The 19,978-nt window shown below is 36.2% G+C and overlaps 1 long non-coding RNA gene across 1 annotated transcript in view; it reads left to right on the top strand.

The window, feature by feature from the left end:
- LOC308694467 overlaps window positions 1-18,590 on the top strand; it is a 63,247-nt gene extending 44,657 nt beyond the window's left edge. Inside the window, exon 3 of the long non-coding RNA XR_014030597.1 lies at window positions 18,517-18,590. This is a non-coding gene — a long non-coding RNA (uncharacterized lncRNA). The remainder of the gene's footprint in view (window positions 1-18,516) is intronic.
- The last annotated feature ends 1,388 nt before the right edge of the window (window positions 18,591-19,978 follow it).

Here is a 19,978-nt window from a genome sequence, read left to right as displayed (position 1 = left end):
TGTGTTTGACCCAAATTCCAGAATTGTCAGCAAGCTGACCAGATAGAAAGTGTGGTGAATGTTTACAGTTGTCAATGAATGCGACGCTAAAATATAATTTTTGCTTTAATAAGAATTTCCCAATAAATAGGCAGGAATAAACCTGGTATACTCAATGATTCCTGTTCTTTCCTGTACAACAAAGCACTTGAATGCGACAAATGCGTGGAAAGGAAGAAATTTCCGATTGCACGTGAAGGCAGCATAATATTTCTATTTGGCTTTATTTTTATTTCAGTTTTAATTTTAGTAATTTTAATACTTCAACCTAAACTTTTTCATTTCAGTTAGTTATCAAGGCAACTGTAGATAAACCAAACTAAACTCTTCAACTGCCCCCCTTCAACTGTAATCGATTAAGATTTTCCTTTTCACAGGATGAAAACTATGAAAACTAATTGCATGATGAAGCAATGCAAGAATGAATGTTTACTCGTGTCTGGAGGAGATTAAAAGCTTTTATGATAATCCCTTTATTCTAGCATAGCAAAACTGTGATGCTGATTTTTGTGTCGCGGTCTTCCCTGCTGTGTGATGTGTCTGGGTGCCAGTCTAATTTGTAGGAATGCATTTGAAATTGTCATCAAACCTAAAATGGTGTTTGAACACAAGAAGGGATAAGCATAGGATATAAAACAGGGATTCTGAAGGGCTCTCACATTTGTAAGTGGAACCACTTGCATTTTCTCTAGTGCCCAAACAAATAATAGAAATCACACCCGTATTTAAGCCAATTTGCATTTCAGGCCATCTGAAGAGGCCATTGAATTTAAATAGGATTCGGTACTCAAGCAAATGAGTCTATGCATATTTTACCATAGAACAATTTCTCTTTTGAGCAGTCGCAAATAACATGAGCAAAGTATCACAGAAATATTGCAATACTAGTTAACTATTACATTGCAGTTGGCATTAAATGAAAGTTCACGATTAATTTGTGCATGTTTCATTTAAAAGAAAATGTACCCAATTACTTAATCAAAATATCATAACTCGATCTTACAGTGAAATGTCACTTTTCTCTCTGGTGACGTATGCCAGACTTCTCCAATCATTTCGTCTGCTTAAACCCCGCCCCTTTCTTACAATCGACTGCAAACTCATTCAGATCTGCCTTTATCCCATGAACAACCGATGGAGAGAAACATATATTTTTTTTATTTTTCTTGGTTAATCCACTTCACTTGGATGTACATCACAATATGGAAGAAAAAAAATCTGACACTATATTACATTGCAACTTTAATAAATAAAAAAGTATTGATTATGTAACCAAAGAAAACAAATAGGTATAGGGATTAAATTCGTGACACAAAGCCTTTCAAAATAGCCTGCTCTAGTGTGGGTAATTTCTTAGACATTTGTGATGTAAATGTAATAGAGGGCTGTTGTAAGTGGAACTTTTGACAGTTTCTTATAATAGTAACCATTAGCACCAACAAGGAGTTCATTATGTGAGGTTAGACACCATGGAGTACAATAATGAAAGAGCTGCATGTAGTCTGCAGCCATGGCATAGAAAGACACCCCTGTATGGACACTATAGACATAATTAATTAATGTCTTCACTCAGACTTTCCACGTCAAACTGGCAGTTTAAAAACATGACACATATTCAGTGCTTGCTAGGGAAGTCCAAATACTGTATGAATCAGAAACTCCCATAGCTCATTAGCATAACTGAGCACCACAGTTGGCTCCAGAACTAACGTTTTCGGCAGCAGAACTATCAGTTTATGCTGTATCTCACTTTCCATTTTTAGCTAAATTAACAGAGATGTCCCAACTTTATACTAGTCAAGCCATAGCTTAGCTGTTAACATTCACATTTTCACTCATCTTCACTATTGACTAAGAGTCAGTATGAAACATATGCTGCAATAGTCTTTACTTCCCTAATGTGACACATATCCGAGTGAAACGGCTTCTCGAACAAGAAAAAATGTAGGGCGGGACTTGATTTTGTCATTCGGGAATTGACTGAATCGTTGGATGGTTGTGGTTTGCTATTGCTGTTATCAAATGTGAGTAATGGGTTGTCTTGCCCTTGTGCCGAAAAACACGTTATCAGAGAAGAGAATGTCAGGATATATCACAGACACAGATATGAGAGGAATAGGAGAACTTCAATAATTGGCGTTTATTGAACCAACGACATGCAGGTAAGTACTGACATTGTGGGCAGGATCACCAGAAGCAGACGCAGAGACAAGAAGATGACTTGAAACAAATATCGAAGATAAAGCGTTGGAGATCTTTCAGGTAAGACTCACCAAGTAAGTATCCAGGTAAGTGAGTCCATAACTCAAGACAAGGGCCAGACAATGGGCCTGTCTAAATACCCACACTTGCAGTCTTGGCCACTTGAGAGCGTGTGCACACAACAGGAAGTAAGTGTCTCAAACTGACCACCAACAGCTATTTTTAGAAGCCATATTATTTTTTTTAGTCCAACTGTCATGGAATGGAACACACAGGATTGTGGGATGTCAATAGTAGCGAAGGATACATCTATGCTGCCTTCAAAAATCAGATCAGATGAAGGGATCTCTAATGACAGAATTTTTATTTTTGGGTAAACTATCCCTTTAACACCAACAGCCTTGTGACAGAAACATTAGCGATACACTAGAAAATTTGTATTATTAAAATGCTCGACACCTCTAATGTCATATATCATAAACAAGGTACGTCCTAAAACCTTTTTTTTTATTATTATCTTTTTAAACTTGAGCAACGAGGCTTTGTGATTAATTTGATCACAACAAGGTCATTTGATCAGACAAATTTCTGACGTATATTGCTTGTGCCCCATTAAAAAGGGTTTGTTAAAGGCTTTTAAAGCTGTTATTGGGAGGAAAACACAGTAATCGACGACACCTGCTACAGTGCATGTCTTACTTTGGCTTTTATCCACAGTTATATGGGTCATTGTATCCCTTCATCCCTTGATTCTTGTCACCTAAAACTGAGTCACACAGTCAGACAGACAGATTAATTATAAAACTCTCTCTCTTTCACTCTCTTTTTCTTTTCCTCTCTAACTCATAAACAACAGGCATAGCTGCAGGCTGTCTCATGCTAGTTTCTCGACTGTTCCAGTGGATTGCGGTACATTTATTCTCAGGTCTTCTTTCTTAAAGGTCCCATGGCATGTATTATTTTATAATGTTTCCTGGGGTGCCCTTATATTGTTAGTGTGTTTTTTTAGATCAAAAATTGTCATAATTTAGAAATAATACCCTGATTTTAGCCTCTGATTTGAGCGCTCTGTTTGAAGGGGCGTGTCTGCTCTGAGACTTCAGTGTAAACGCCCACTGCTGTGATTGGCTGATATGCTTGCATATGAAATATCTGGCATTACATGTGGAACTCTCTCGAAAACTTTTACTATTACAGCTATTATACGTTTTTACTATTACAGCTATCGACTGTCATTTGGAGCCTCCATTCTTGGTATTTGAATCAAGGAAAGCCATTTGCTAATCTACCACACACACACACACACACACACACAAAAAAAAGCTGTGGTGGAAATTCTGTGGTATGTTGCTGCGGACATTAATCCCATTCTAAAATGTCATGTAATCCACAAATTAGTTTTAAGAAACTGATTTTAAGTTAGGCTTAATGGTAACACATTACAATAAGGCTCAATTAACTCACACAAAACATCAATTCATACGGTAAGAACAGTTCTTTTATAGCATTTTCCATTTAATGTGTTTTACATTTCATTACATTCCACAATAGTTATTATTGGACATAAATAATAAATATACATTACTGATAATTCTATAAATAAAATAAATAAAATATAAAATAAGTATATATTTATATATATAAAATGCTGGGTTGTATCAACCCATGTTTGGGTAAAATATGGACAAACCCAACCGTTGGTTCATATTGTTACATTAAGTTTTTAAACACAACAGTTGGGTTTGTCCATATTTTACCCAAACAAGCCTTTTTTAGTAAAAATATTCACTACCTTTTGAAGTAAAGTAATGCTTTTTAAAAATATTTTTTAAAGATGTCTCTTCTGCTCATCAAGGCTGCATCATTTATTTGATCAAAATACAGTATAAATTATAGAATTTTCAGCATCATTACTCCAGTCTTCAGTGTCACATGATCCTCCAGAAATTATTCTAATATGCTGATTTGCTGTTCAACAAACATTTCTTATCAATGTTGAAAACAGTGCAGCCTAATTTGTGTCCCCCCAATGTAAATGTTTGTAAAGGTCTTTGTAATAAAAAACCTCGTACCATCGTACTGACCCCAAACTTTTCAACGATCTTACAATCTTACATTAACCTAAATGTATTAATGCTGTAAAAAAAAGTTTGTTGTTGTTAGTTCATGCTTCCTAATGTTTAACCTAATGTCAAATTGAACCTTACTGTAAAGTGTTACCAGCTTAAAACACATTTGTGTCAAATATTATTGTTTTTATGGAGATACAAGACTAGATAAAGACATTTGGGTTTTATCTTGCTCTCAAATCAATGAGATGGGTCAATAGGGGTCATACAGCTGACCTGTCCTGTTGTAGCTAAGTTGTTTGTCATATCATATGCAGATGCCTGGTGTCATGGATGACAGGCTGATGGAGTCATTAGTCACCGGTACCATTATCAACAGTTTGGATGGAGATGAATCAGCTAGTAATTAAATGCATTGCCAATTTTGACACCTGAACCAGTGTGTATGAGTGCTTGTCCTACAAACCGAAAACTAACCAATAGTGCTTGTCTGTTAAAAGGTCATTCCCAAGGGTTAGCACTGTAACTATGGAAACAGAAGGTGCAGGATAAGCAGCGATCAATATGATGCAGGTCAAAGGGTGGATGTTGTTTAAAGGTAAATCTAATATAGATTCCTAAACATATGAGGGACTCAGAACACTGAATTTTCTGGTATACAATAAGACTAAACCAGTGTAAATGTGAGTGACAAATAATGGTGCAGGTGAATGGTAATTACAGTGTTTCTTTGTGATTTTGACACATTTTAAATACTGTAAATTGCCGTTAAGTGGATGTGATTAAATGTTCGACATAGCAGCCATACAGCTCCTTATGTGTCAAAAGCCTCCACCCATTGCATCAATAGCATGAAATAAACACCGCTTTAGGTATCTTCGAGGCAATCTCTCTTTTTCTCAAGCAATGCGATTACACATGTCCTTGTTCCCATTGACTTGTTGGTGTACAATGTGTTAGTGATATGTTAATAGGATTATAGTGCAAAGAACTTGCTGTTTTACCCCTTCATATGGTCACTCTCCAGATCAACTGAAATTAGATGAGGAAAACTGCTTGTCAGCAATGCTAGGATGAATTGATCCTATTGCACGCGGCGTATTATGTTGGGTTAAAGTACAATATTATGGAGTGAAAAATATATCTTAATTTGGTTCTAGTAATGTTATATTTGATGTATTGGGCTACTATCTCTGCTGTTGATTTTTTTTTTTTTTTGATTGTTTACCAGCATTACTATTGTAGAATTAATCATGTAGCTTTTTTTAAGCAGTGAGATTTACAATTAGATTACAAAGTGTTTGTCTTACATACTGAAGACTGCAGCCCTCAAAGGCAAATCTGACCATATGTAATGGCCCCTAGGGAAATGGGTGTTGGGCTCTTTGAGTTGAGACAGTTAAGGCTGGCACACACTAAAAGATTTTTAAAATCTTATTTTTTTAAAAAGTGAGAGATCACAAACATGACAATAAAAAACAAAACATAGATTTAACAGTTTTGTTTCTATTATGTGTGGAGTGCCACAATGTGACCAAGACAGCACACCAGATTCCATTCACAAACAACCAGAGTCCCGACTGTGAACACGGGAAATCTTGCAAAATCTCTTGTGGTCAAACGTGACTTTAGAGTAAACAAACATGGCGGACGACGGGCAAGAAGAAAAGGCGTTTACTTTGGACTACTTTTTGCAAAAAAGTTTGGTTGAGGTTGTATTATGTTTCTGTCTTTCGTCAACTCGCTTTCTGATTGGGTATCGTTTCATTCCACGTGACAATCTACAAAGTGTGTGCATGTTTGTCCTCGGGGTCCACACAACAGGACTTCTGATCAACATGTTGAATATTTACGATTCGAGATCGGTGCGGGCCCAACGTTATTCTGAGCAGATTCCTGAAAATCTGATAAGAACCATCAAGATAATCGTGACTTTACCTAGGATTGTCAGAAGGGGAGAATTGGGCCCAAAATCAGCCCGATTATCATTATTATTAGTAACAGCATAGCAATCCTTTAAAAATCTATTTTAAACCGCTAGCAACGACTTAGCAATGTCCTGGAAACCTTCCACAACCCCTCATGTTTTCTACCCATATTTTCTTCTGAAAATGTTTAAAATTTCCATACGAGTGTAATGTAATTCAAGACCTGGTACCGGTTTTACGCCCTTAAGAGATTAAAGAATACATGTAGAGGAAATGTACACTATCATTATAAAATTTGGGTCATTAAGATTTTTGTTTTTTAAAGGAATTAATACTTTTATTCATAAAAGAGACATTACATTGATCAAAAGTGACAGTAAAGACATTTAGAATATTATAAACATTAGTAATGGCTGCCAACAATTGAGTAATGGCTGCCAACAATTTTGGATTGGCAAATAAAATACAAATAAAATACAAAATTTAAAGTGTAATAATATTTCACAATATTGCTGTTTTGTACGTTTGATAAAATAAATGCAGCCTTGGTGAGTCTAACAGACGTCTTTCAAAAACATTTAAAAATCTTACTTACACCAAACCTTTGAATGGTAGTGTACATGATTACACTATAAACATGTTGAAATTACGCCACATTGTTTTAATAAAAGCGAATCATTTCATCATCTTTTATTAGGAACAGCTTTATTGTTGATCATTTGATTATGGCACTGAACCCAATGAGAGGGTCAGAGCCTTGTCAAGCTGGAGCCATAATTAAAGCTGCTTTTTCATTCTCAGTACGCATGAAATGTTTTATTAAAACTCGGAGCATAAGTAATACAGTCAGTGAACCCAAAGATTATTGTAATCGAGCACAACCAGAGCCACTGACGGGGAAGGTGATGAGAAGAACAGGTTATCAGAGCTGATTTATAAGTGTTTTTAGCATTCAGACTGAGCCGCATGGATCCAGACTGCAGTGGAGAGGGCGACCCCTGGTCAAGTGCCTGTGTCTGATGACTTAATTAGGGTCAGAGTCTGGGACACTGGCCGACTGAGGGACAAAAGCAGTCTGGGATGGGCGCTATCAGCATTTCATACTCTGTCTTTGTTCATGTGACAGCACCAGATATGCTTTTGTCAAGTAACAAAAATTAATGTTTTTTTCTACCAGTTTTGTTTATAATGCTTCTTACATTCGCCTATATAACGCCTTCATTCAATTTAGGAATTTAATTTATTCTTCTTTTATTATTTTCTTATAGTTCTGCATTGAAATTGGATTGAAACTTTTTAAAGTACTTCAACAGTAACATAACATTTTTCTTTTCATTTACACCCTGTTTTCTCTCTCTTTCTCTTGTCCTGTCTTTCAAATCCTCCTACAACTACCCCTTCTTCCCAAAACCACTGGTCCGAGCTCAAATACCCTACACCAAGGGAAAGGTGATAGCTGACAGTGGGATCTAATCTGTTCTATTGATCAGTCTGTCAGCCAGTGACTTCAGTCAGTAAAAAGGCCAGGCACACATCCATTTACCCATTATATTTACAAGAAATGATTTTTCCGGTGCAAACCTTTACTTTTATCGACTTGTATAGATTTCTTTCCTTACATAATCTTAAAGGTGTACTCAGTGCTTCTTTTTGATAATTAAAAAAAGTGCTATGCATTTAAGTAATATAACACAAACAAGAGTGCTGTTGTTCTGGAAAAAAAAAATGAAAAAATCTGACCTATAGCACGATTGTGAGTGTGAAATTGCTTTTTTTAAACAGTTTTTAAACTGTTTAAACATTTTTTAAAAACATATCCTAACAAAGTCAGGAAATGCTTAATCATAATTGAGCATTTCCAAGCAGTGGTGTTCTGTTTCTGAATTAATCAGCGTTTTTAAAGGAATCGATTAAGGGACAGATTCAATGGCTCACTCATAAAGACATTGACTGGTTTTAGAAATACAGAGGTCTGAGGTTTATCACATTTGGATCTAACTGCGATAAAGGATTTTGGATTTTGGCCCAATTAGTTAAAGTCGGCATGAAACGGAAGTTGAAATAGTCTTTTCTTCCCTATTGTGATGTATATCTGAGTGAAACGGCTTCTCGAACAAGAAAAAAAAAAATGTAGGACAAAACTTGATTTTGTCCATCAGAAAATGTTTGGATCATTGAGGTTTGCTATTGCGGTGATCTCATGTGAGTGACAGGTTGTCCCGCCCTCGCGCTGAAAAATATATTATCAGAGAAGAAATGTTGCTAAAATCATTTACTTATAAATTCTGCAGTTTTCCATAAAAAATAAGAATTGTCCATTTTGATTTCATAGTGAAATAGAGTTGCAACTGAATAGAAAAAAACTGTTATTAAGTTTCTGTTAATGTTTCTTGTCTCATCTTACTGATAATTACGAATTACATTGCATGAATCACGTAGATTATGTATTTTCAATTCAAAATGGTGAAATTTGATGAAAATAAAGGGTAACGCTTTATTTTGATGGTCCCTTTTGAACGTGCTTTTGACAAGTAACTTTGCAACTATATGTCGACTAACTCTCATTAGAGTATTAGTAGACTGTCTGCTTCATATCAGCTAACTCTTTATTGTAATAGTCCTCCAACAGACATTCTACTGACTATAAGTCATTTTGCAACTCCATGTCAACTTAATCTAGCCTTAACCCTACCAGTCTACTAATACTCAACTTACATGTAGGTGCAACATTACTTATAGTCAACAGAATGTGTTAAAGGGACCATCAAAATAAAGTGAAACCAAATAAAGTAGTTTGCTGTCAGTAGTTTAACATTTCTATCCTAAAACTGTTGTCAAATATTAAATGTTTAGCTACTTCTATCTTTGCACAGGCGGATGAACAGAAAAATCCCAGTGCTGTTGGACTGTCAAATCAGCATTTTTAAGGAACAAAACAAAAGGAAAATAAACAGATTTGGTGTGAAGTAGCAGCATTTAATCAACAGACTTCAAGCTTTAACACTAACAGCTGTTAGTAAGTCCACTGGAATGAAGGAAAAGCAGTGAAAAGAAAGGTTTTTTTTCTTCTTCTTTTCTTTCTGACCAGTCTATCAGTAATACTAGTGTGTTTAGCATCTGCCAGTGAAGAGTAGGAATAGTGAGCTCTGGGGTTTGGTTACTGACATCTGGGGATTGGTCACTGGCGTCTCTGGATTTGGAGATCAGAGCAAGTATCCCAGGGGGCGTTGATAAAAGTCTTGACTTCAGCTTTCACACAGAATCACCACATTATGTCACTCCGCCAGCGCCCTCCTTCAAACGCGGAGAGAAATGGATCCAATTGTTGCCCACAAGTCTCTGTGTCATTGAATATTTATCACCTCCATGATATTGGAAAAAGGTTCTAGAGCGGCAGCCCGCCTCAGGGGCAGGGAATTGAACACCCTATTATAGAAGAAGAGCAATATGGCTGTCATCAGCTTCCCCTTGGTTGTGTTTAATTAATTATCTGTAGCCCCCCTGATCGAGCCCCTCTTTAAACGCTTCCCTTAATCCCAAAGACATGTCTGAACACATCATCTTTTAGCTTTAAAGACTGCGTGGTAGTGCAACAGGCTTAGTTTTAGTCAATTTTATTTTTTTATGTAAGAGCTTATAATAAGATTTGTAGCTGTATCAAGAGCGAAAGACAAAGTAAATATATTGTATTACAGTATCCTCTCTTAAAATGACAGCTCATTCGTCTATCTCTGTATCAATCCCTCAGGCACATATCATAATACCCTTTTCTGGAAGTTTCACAGTCTCTTGATAAACAGGAGCTGAGCATTTGTTTTTATAAAAGGGAAATGCCCTTGTTACTGTGGTGAAACTTCCCCTTTAAAATATTCAATCTCATTACTTTTGTTTTTTATTGAGACTCATCGATGGTGCTCTAATCCTCCAGCAGTGTGCGTTTAAGTTCGAATTGCTGTGGTGTTAGAAGGATCGATTTTCTACAACAGGAACATTAGCGATTCTCGAGTTGAGGGTATTAAACTCCAATCATTGTGTTCTATTGTTTGGCATGTCATATTGATTATCTCCCAGGTTTCACTGGCACAAGTGAAATATTGGAACCTTCATCTGCCATGCACACGAAGAATACTCTCGCCTCTGTAAATGAATAGGTATGTGCTCTTGCTTAGGGACATCAGGTGGGATTAAATATCAGTTTTTGGATGATTGCATGGAGGAATGGAAAACAAATACATAAAACCATTTTCAACCTATATTGCTGTTAAAAAATGTTTATGACTTTGTCTTCATATCTTGCAATTGCGGCTTTATTTCTTGTAATTGCAACTATTTACCACTCAATGACTTTACAATTGCGGCTTTGTCTCACAGTTATGACTTAATATCCCACAAAGTGACTTTATATCTTGCTATATGACTTCATATCTTGCAATTGCGGCTTTATTTCTTGACAGGGCAGCTTTATATCTCACAATTATGTCTTTATATCTCACAATGTGACTTCATATCTCATATCTTCATTTTATCTCACAATTTTATCTTGTCTTATTTATTTTTTACTCTGAGGCAGAAACAGGCTTCTACAATATGTTTGTGTTTAGTAGGGAAGGAGATACGGGTCTCTCCAAATGCAAGGATAAACACCTCACAATCCAATAAATATAAAACGAGTCTGGCTCATGTATGTTTTTATGTGTGGAGCGAGGAAGGGCCTGAGGCAGTTTCTTGTCATTGCAGAGAGTGAATTGTCAGCCTAGTGTGGAGGTCAAAAAGTGAGAAATGCAGCAACCTCTCACACAAGTAGCCCACGGCTAGCCTGTCCATTCAGCAGACAGCCTCTGACACCGATAGCACACAACATGTTAATAAAAAGCCCTGTAAAGTTGCACTGAGCCAGCAAGGGCTTTGACAGGAACAGATTTTCAATCATTAATATTGCCCCTCTCACTACCCCTCATTACTTTATACCTTTGCAGGAGAGGTTGCCTCGAGGGAAGCCCGGTGGCAAACTCCTACAGTATGACCGGCTTCGATCTCGTCACTCGCCTGGGACACTCTGTGCATAATAAAGATAAACTTTCTTGCTCCAGCACCAATCGATATTGAAATCCACAGTTACATTCACTGTGCTATCTCTCGCTTTCATGTCAGTAAAAAATGCCCCTAGACATACATACCAAATATGTTATTCCAGAAATCTGGAGTCAAATGTACAAGTATTGGTGAATCTACACAGGGATCATACTCGAAGGTGGTTTGTAATTACATATACTGTAATATAATATAATTTGTGTGTAATTTGTTTTGTTATTAAATTAACTTTTTATTGTGTGTGCGTGTGAGTGGGGGGAGGGGGTGTTCATAATTAGATTTTCATGCCCAATAATTATGTAAATACTATTTACATAACTGAGAGCATCCATGCATTTTGTATTCTACATTAAGATTCTTTATATGAATGATTGCATTTTAATTTGAGGATATAATAATCCAAGCATACTGCATGAGACTCCTGAAGGATTTAAATAAATTAAAGGGGTCATGACATGGCTCTTTTATTATTTTAATATGTTCCTTGAGGTTCACTTATAATGTTAATACAGTTTTTGCACACACAAATGCAAACTAAAATATGTGGAAAAACGATTATTATCAATTCCCTCCGTCTAAATGATCTTTTTTTAACGACCAGGGGGACTCATTACTACCCAATATTATTTTATATTATTTAATTAAATATATAACTATGTAATGTAAACACGTTTTTTACAACATCAACTTCAGCATTTAGAATTCAACTTCAGAATCTTGTGGAAATTTCTTTTTTCTAATACTCAAAGATTTATATTTATTTAATAACTGGACTCGGACATCATGTATTGCGGCAGATAATGACATGCGTCTTGACATATGGCTATCTGTCCGGAGCAGAAAAAAATATGGAAATCCTTTCAGCTGTGTGTTATAGTTTTTCTGACAGCTAGATGGTTATAGCTAGATTAAATTGTAGATTATAACAGGTTTTATTTGCTTTTGACACAAGAGTTTCAGCCGCTAAGCGACTTAATGCCATTTGGTGATGTATAACTATCAATCGGTTTCCTATGCAAACGTATTTGCCCGTGTGACGTCACAAATCCCACAATATCTATAAACAAACCAGTATTGTAGCTTGATCTAATAAAAGAAACCTGCAGGATGTTGTAAGACCTCTTACATGTCCAAAGATCAAGGCAAATTTGATTTCCCATGCCATGACCCCTTTAACAGGGTCCCATAACATTATTTTGCACAAAAAACTTGATTTGATTAAATTGTATTTTTGTTGGCTATAATTGTTGATTTAAATCTAAACAGGTGTTTTAATCCATATTTAATTATTTGCACCTCTTCCATACACTGAGTTGCATCCTGGTAGGTGTTAGTGTCACTGAGTGTTGAATATTGATGAAACAATAAGACCTGAAATGACAGTCTCTCAATGGCGGCCACCCCCTCCTCCTCCATCTCTCGGCAGGATTCAGAGAGAAGCTAATGGCCATGCAATGCCTGTCATAGTTTCAAAAGCACTGCCTTTGTTCCAGCACTGCTTGGCTCTACACCCCCCGATAGGCCCAGCCCTTACTAAAAATGTCAGCGAATATTGATTTGGTGGGGAGCAACAAAGACTTCACTAAATGATAGTTCCCTTTGTGCTGCGGCGATGAAAGGGCTAGACCTTTCTCCATAGTGCTTCGATGATGCTTAGTCCATCAATATTTCATATCCGTCTTACACTACAAAGTGAAGACAAATTGACAGAAAGGGTTTTAATACACATCAGAAAATGTTTATTGTGGGCCGACATTAAATATTCAATCAATTCAAGTTAAATAGACGCTCATAACAGGTGTGCTTGTTGCTACTATTTTATTTGTTTTGTTGTTATTTAATACTTCTTGTTTCCTGAAATCGGAGTACATTCACACCTACACAATAAGCAGTATAAATGCTACCTGATGATATTAAAAGGATGTAGGAGGATATGTATACAGATTTTCCACTGGCTGTTATGGTTTTCCAGTGTAGACTTCAAAAAGCACAGAATCAGGGTTATGGGGGTTGGGTTGCTTCATCTGTAAAAATGCAAATGAAATGTCCTCGATTCCCCATTTGGCTTTGTATGTATATAGATTGTACTCGCCCCGGTAGTGTTTAATATGTGACTGCTGACTGCTTGAAATTAAAACCTTTTTTCAGTTGAATCATATCTTGCTAAATGGTCTGCTACCGTTACAGCAGTTTGCTCTTTAGAAGTATAGATGTGTTGCAACAGGAGAAAACAAGCTTTTTGCATGTAATTAGATCAGGGAGAGAGTAATAGAAAACTAAAAAGGATTGTTTGTCCAGAGCATTGTCATAAACTTACAAATTTCAAAAATATAATATTTGATATTTATGTTATTCTTTAAATGCTACATACAATTACTAACTATTCCTCCTATTTCATTATTTAATTCTGAATTTATGTGTGTGTGTGTGTGTGTGTGTGTGTGTGTGTGTGTGTGTGTGTGTGTGTGTGTGTGTGTGTGTGTGTGTGTGTGTGTGTGTGTGTGTGTATATATATATATATGTATGTGTGTATATGTATATGTATATGTATATATATATATATATATATATATATATATATATATATATATATATATATATATTACATTTATTTCCTGAGCAATGAATTTCAGTAACTGACCTTCAATTACTAGTTATTAAAATATCATAAATTGTTTCAATGATTGTCTTGGAGCTTGTAATGTGACAGAATGCTTCCTTTGCAGTGTCTTGCATGACCAGCTTTCAATTACACCTCTGTTTGAAAATTGCAGAAAACTCATTAGAGATCAGCTGAGTGGAAATAGATGTTATCATATTAATGGAACAAACCATATAGCATTTGCCCTACGAGTTTTAAATAAATACAAAAAAGGCTACATTTTAATCATACTAGTTTTTGTTTGTCCTTTTAGCATGACACACTCGTTCTCTGAAGGTCAGCCGAGAGTATATTATGTGCACATCACAAATGAGTCTTTAAGTGCAAATATCTCAATTGTATTAAATGTATATCTTTCTCTTAATCAGATATTTTATGCATATTTTTGAAAGACCGACGGTTTATCGCCATCCTTGAATGAAACCTCTTTGTTAAGAGCAAAGTAGTCAGTGGCAACAGCCTAGGGGCCAGTTACACTACACCGTTTTCAACTAAAAACGGAAAACTTTTTTGCATTTTGACCACTCATTTACATGACAATGGCGCTTTGGGGGCCTGAAAACACAAACTTTTGAAAACTGGTTTTAAAGTGCAAGTTTTTGAAAATGATACCAATATCGATACAAAAACGTGATTTTATGAAAACGGTGACCATGCACATGCATATTACGTGTTCAGTCTATAGGCGCATAGTGTGTCTATACAAAGTTACATCGTCAACTACTGGCCTGACAGCAGAATACAGCATTTTAGTCGTTTTCACAGATCGGGGATCATTTTAACGTTGTCGTCTGAATGTGCAAAAACGCAAAGGACATTTTTTTCCCGTCTTGTAAACCTACCATTAGAAAGGTGGAAAGCCTCTGGGAGTCAGGATTCAGGTAATGAAAAGAGACATGTCCAACAGCAGCAATCTGTATCGGTTTAACAAGATGCATTGCAGTGGGCCAAACTGCATCAGGTAAAGAGCTCTACATGCAAACCGAAGCAATGAAGCACTAAAATTGTGGTTTGAAGAAACCATCAATAGTGCATTTGTGGGATTTGGTGAATCTTTCGCATATATCAGGTTCTAAAATGGAGATGATGAATGGATATATCAAACAAATAACCACATCTTCACAGATCCATTCTTACTTCAGATCCAAAAACCTAATTCGTTTTGCTATATGGAAATTGCATCAAATAACAGCTTCCTTCAACCCCAGTTTCAGTGGTCTTTATTATGTTTATATAATTTAAAATGAAACACTTTCACATTTGTAGCTTTTTAAGCCCGACTTTTCATCCTCAAAGCAAGTTTCATTCATTTTGGTTGATTTGATTTGATTTGGCTTGTTATTTCAATACATTTAAAAGGATAGATTACCCCCAAAAAATGAAAATTCTGTCATCATTTACTCATCCTCATGTCATTCCAAACGCATATGCATTTCTTTCTCCTACAGAACACAAAGAAGATATTTTTGGGAAATCTGTAGATTTTATGTCTATATTTCACTGTTTCACAAACACACTAAAGTTCCCTCGACTAATGAGTGTCATGATCATGTCTTGTGTGAATGGAGTTTGTATGTTAAGCAGTTCAGGTTAAACGTACTGTATGGTTTTTGGGGATTAGGACAAAATCAAAATGTTTGAGGAATATCAATACAGTGCAAAACTGCTGAAATAAATGTATCGTTACTTATATCTTTATTCCTGGCTGTTAATTTTAGAGAAACGCATCTTTAAAGTTTATTGAAATTGTAAATGTAAGTTCTTAGCAATGTGTTTCAAAAGCAGGAAATGTCTATATCTCCATCTAATACATAATTCATGTAGTTTGTTCATGAAGTGGAATCATCTGTATGAAATTCCACTTTTTTCCCTTGAAATAAGCTAAGCTTATTGTTATTCACAATATCAGGTTTCTGCCAAACATATCCAATCAAATTCAATTTGACGGTAGATTCCCTCACAAGTTGATTGCTAATCTAATTTTCTTGCATTATGCAGCAAAGCGTCTCCAGGCTTGTTCACACAATGTCTTTCTCTTTATAATTCCCTTCCTGAACATAGACATTCAGTATGAAGCATTTGTGGATGAACTGAGCATTATGTCTATTGCAGTGTGCAGGTCGGAGAGCTTTCGGGGACAGGCAGGTGTGAGGTGAACATGAGATTCAGATTTGGGCTCATCACCAGGGTGTCGTTCCACTAGAGAGATGTGTCAGAATTGATTGCATCTCATTACAGGTTTCGCTTTAGAAGTCTTCCCATTATTAATCTATTATTCATTTTGGTTTTATTTCAAATATAATAATCTGCTTTATGGTCTTTTATTGAAAGAAAATATGGAAGTTCATTTGATGATCTTGTTAAGGAATTATGATTCATATTTAATGGTTATAACTTAAAAATCACGTTTTTCAACATTTGAATAAAGTGACGGCATTAAAACAAATTTAATTTATCTTGATTACTCAGGGGCCGTTTACATGACGCCGTTTTCAACTAAAAACGGAAGACTCCGTTCATTTACTGCATATGACAACAGCGTTTTGGTGGACTGAAAGCGCAAACTTTTGAAAACTTCAAAGTGCAGGTTTTTGAAAACGATACCATCACTGCCTCTGTATAAACTACAAAAATGCGAATTTGTGAAAACAGTGATGTCATGCGCATGCGTTCTGTCTATATAGGCGCGTAGTGTTTCTAAGTGACATCGCCAACTACTGGCCTTGCAGCATAATTCAGCGTTTTAGTCGTTTTCATGGATCCGTGTGAACAGGGATCGTTTTGACTACATTGTCATTTTTATTGAAAAAAAAAAAAATCATAGGAAAAACGTTTCTATCTTTAGGACATTGTTGTCAAGTAAACGTACCCCTTAAAGTCTCCATGAAACAAAAGTTGCGATAGTCTTTGCTTCCCCAATTGATGTGTATATCAGAGTGAGGACAAGAAAAAATTTAGGACGGGATGTGATTTTGTCCATTGGGAATTCATTGGATCATTGTCATTTGCTGTTGCTGTGATCTCATGTGAGTGACAGGTTGCCCTGCCCTCATGCCAGTAAACACGTCATCAGAGAAGAAACGTTGATGGTTGTCTTGATTAAAGACAAAGACTATGTACAGAAAGACGGTGCACTCGTATTACTATGAATGAGGGAAAGTGCAACGCACAATATGGCAGAATAAGTCCCGCCTTCTAAAGAAAAGAGCCAATCGCCAATTTGTAAAGTGATCGCGTCACTGCAGCTGCCGTTAGAAGCTTTGTGTTCACGTGCATGGGACTGCATATGCGCATTAGCTTGGTCCAGCCTGAAAAATGCATTTTTTTTGTCAAGATTTGAGTGTCTAGAAACAAAATTTCAAATTTCATTGTAAGCTTGGCGAACAGTTTTGGAGAATTGATGTTTCCCCATATAAAGAGATAGGAACTGCACTTGCATCCCTGAGAGGCGTTTTAAAGATGGCTGCCGAGTGAAATGACTTGTCTTAAAGGGACTTGTTAAAGGGTTCACCCAAAAATGAAAATTCTGTCAGTAATTACTCACCCTCATGTTGTTCCAACCTCGTAAGTTGGAACAACAACTTACGGGGTTGTTCTAACCCCATTTCCTTCTCTCTGGGCCTCGAGTCTTTTCACGTAGTATGACTGCGCAGCGCTTCTGTGTTGTACGTTACACGCACCACACACATGATCAGCGTCAGCCAATAGTGCGCCTACGTGTGACGTACAACACAGCGCAGTTATAAAAACAAAGCGCTGCGCAGTTATACTATGTGAAAAGACTCGAGGCCCAGAGAGAAGGAAATGAATAGTGGAATAAAGTCGTTATTTTTTTATTTTTTTTCGCACAAAAAGTATTCTCGTTGCTTTATAAACTTAAGATTGAGCCACTGGAGTCACTTGGACTATATTAACGATGTCTTAAATACATTTTCTGGGCCAGCAAGTTATAATGCCTTAGAAGCCTATGGAGGAGTGATCCAGCTCTCAGATTTAATCAAAAATATCTTAATTTGTGTTCCGAAGATGAACGAAGGTCTTATGGGGTTGGAACAACATGAGGGTGAGTAATTACTGACAGAATTTTCATTTTTGGGTGAACTAACCCTTTAAGGGGCACATTAACAAAAAAAACAAAAACAAAAAAACAAAGATGCACGTCAATTACAGTATTACTAGACTGTTTAATATCTGCTAACACTTTATTTTTATGCTCCCCCGAAAGACATTCTACTGACTAAAAGTAACTTTGCAGCTACATGCCAACTTATCCTACTAACCTGAACCCTAACACATAACTTTAATAGTCTACTATAACAGTCTATTAAGTCTACATAACAGTCTACTTTAAGTCTACTAGTACTCTAATAAGAGTTAGTTGACATGTAGTTGCAAAGTTACTTATAGTTAGTTGACCATCAAAATAAAGTGTAAGCATAAGGACTTTAACTGAAATATTTTTTAATCAAATCACAGAAACGCACTTAGCTCTTTGTCTGTTTTGACACTCTTTCTATTCACCTAGGGCTGTGAAGACCAAGAGACTTGCAGCTAAAGGAGCCATTGGAGAGAAGCAGACTGCTGAAAGCCTATTCACACTGCAGCTCGCCAGCGTTAGGTTTCAGCTGTCGATGTGCCAGGGACTGCTCTAGGAGCCAGGTGGTACTGAGGTATCAGTCGAACACAAGTCTAATGAATCCTTCACTGAGCTGCTAAAATCAATGGTGCACTAAGTAAATGGTGTTGTAGCACATTATGTTGGAATTAGTTTTAATTTAATGAGATGGAACAGTTCTTTACCGGTGGAATTGATCTTTTTAACTGCCCTTGAGAAATATGTTGAAATCTGAGCCTCAGTTGACACCACAAACTTTCTGTATAGATCTATGAAAACTTTAATTTGATTTAGGAAGACTTTCATGACACGACCGGGCTAGATTTCGATCGGGCAGCACTGATAGATATTCCATCTCTACCACTATAAATGAAGTCATTACCACCCTGTCATAATATGTGTATATATATATAATGATCAAAATTAAATACCACAGCCCTTAGTAAAATTAAATAAAAATAATTATAGAAAATATATATGTAATAATATTTCACAATGTTGCTGTTTTTACTGTATTTTTGATCACATAAATGCAGCCTTTTTTAACAAAGATTTAAAGAGATTTCTTTCAAAAACATTTAAAAAATCGCACTGACCAAACCTTTGAACAGTAGTGTATGTAATATAACTTGCTTATGCAAAATGTTTGATGACAATCCCAAAAAAAAAAAAAAAAAAAAAAAAATGATATGACATAATTAAGTGTTCAAAATCCCAAGCAAGACTCTGTCCACATACTGAATGAATAACCAGACCCAAGAGGTCTGTCAAATATCATATAAAAATAAGTACTTATATATATTTCTGATAGACCTCTGGGGTCTGGTTATTCATTCAGTTTGCAGACAGCATCTGCTGGGGAATGTGAACATAACTTGTGTGAGGGACACAAATGACACCCATTTGTTTTGGAATGATCTTATTCCTCCGCCAATCTGTAAATCTTTCATTACTACATTGATAGTTCCTACTGACTCATTATTTCAGCAAAAAGCAACAGTTTGTTTAGAGAATATCTCTGAAAACACTCTGTGCTGCACTTACAGGACTTACAAAATTAGCACCCTGTGATTGCAGTGTTGAGCACTAGATCACCTTCGGGGATTTGATGTGGTGAAATTACATGGCCTTTTGTCCAACCAATCATAATTATCCATGTCAATTACATGCAGCTGCATAATCTCTTTACAAAGACATGTGAAAACCTCATATTGCCAGATTACTGTCTGACAGTCTTTCCCCTGTGCTGTGGCGCGAATGTTGTCTGACAGCCCATCAGACTGCTTTTACTGTAGCCTAACCTTTGTAATTACTGGGTTTTCTCTCAGAGGACTAAAACAAGTGCAGTGACATTGAAGGCTGCGCATTTTTG

The sequence above is a fragment of the Scardinius erythrophthalmus genome, assembly GCF_964197995.2.
Source record: "Scardinius erythrophthalmus genome assembly, chromosome: 8".
NCBI classification, from domain to species: domain Eukaryota; kingdom Metazoa; phylum Chordata; class Actinopteri; order Cypriniformes; family Leuciscidae; genus Scardinius; species Scardinius erythrophthalmus.
Note: the sequence above shows the minus strand (reverse complement) of the source record. Positions and strands in the feature narration are given on the sequence as shown.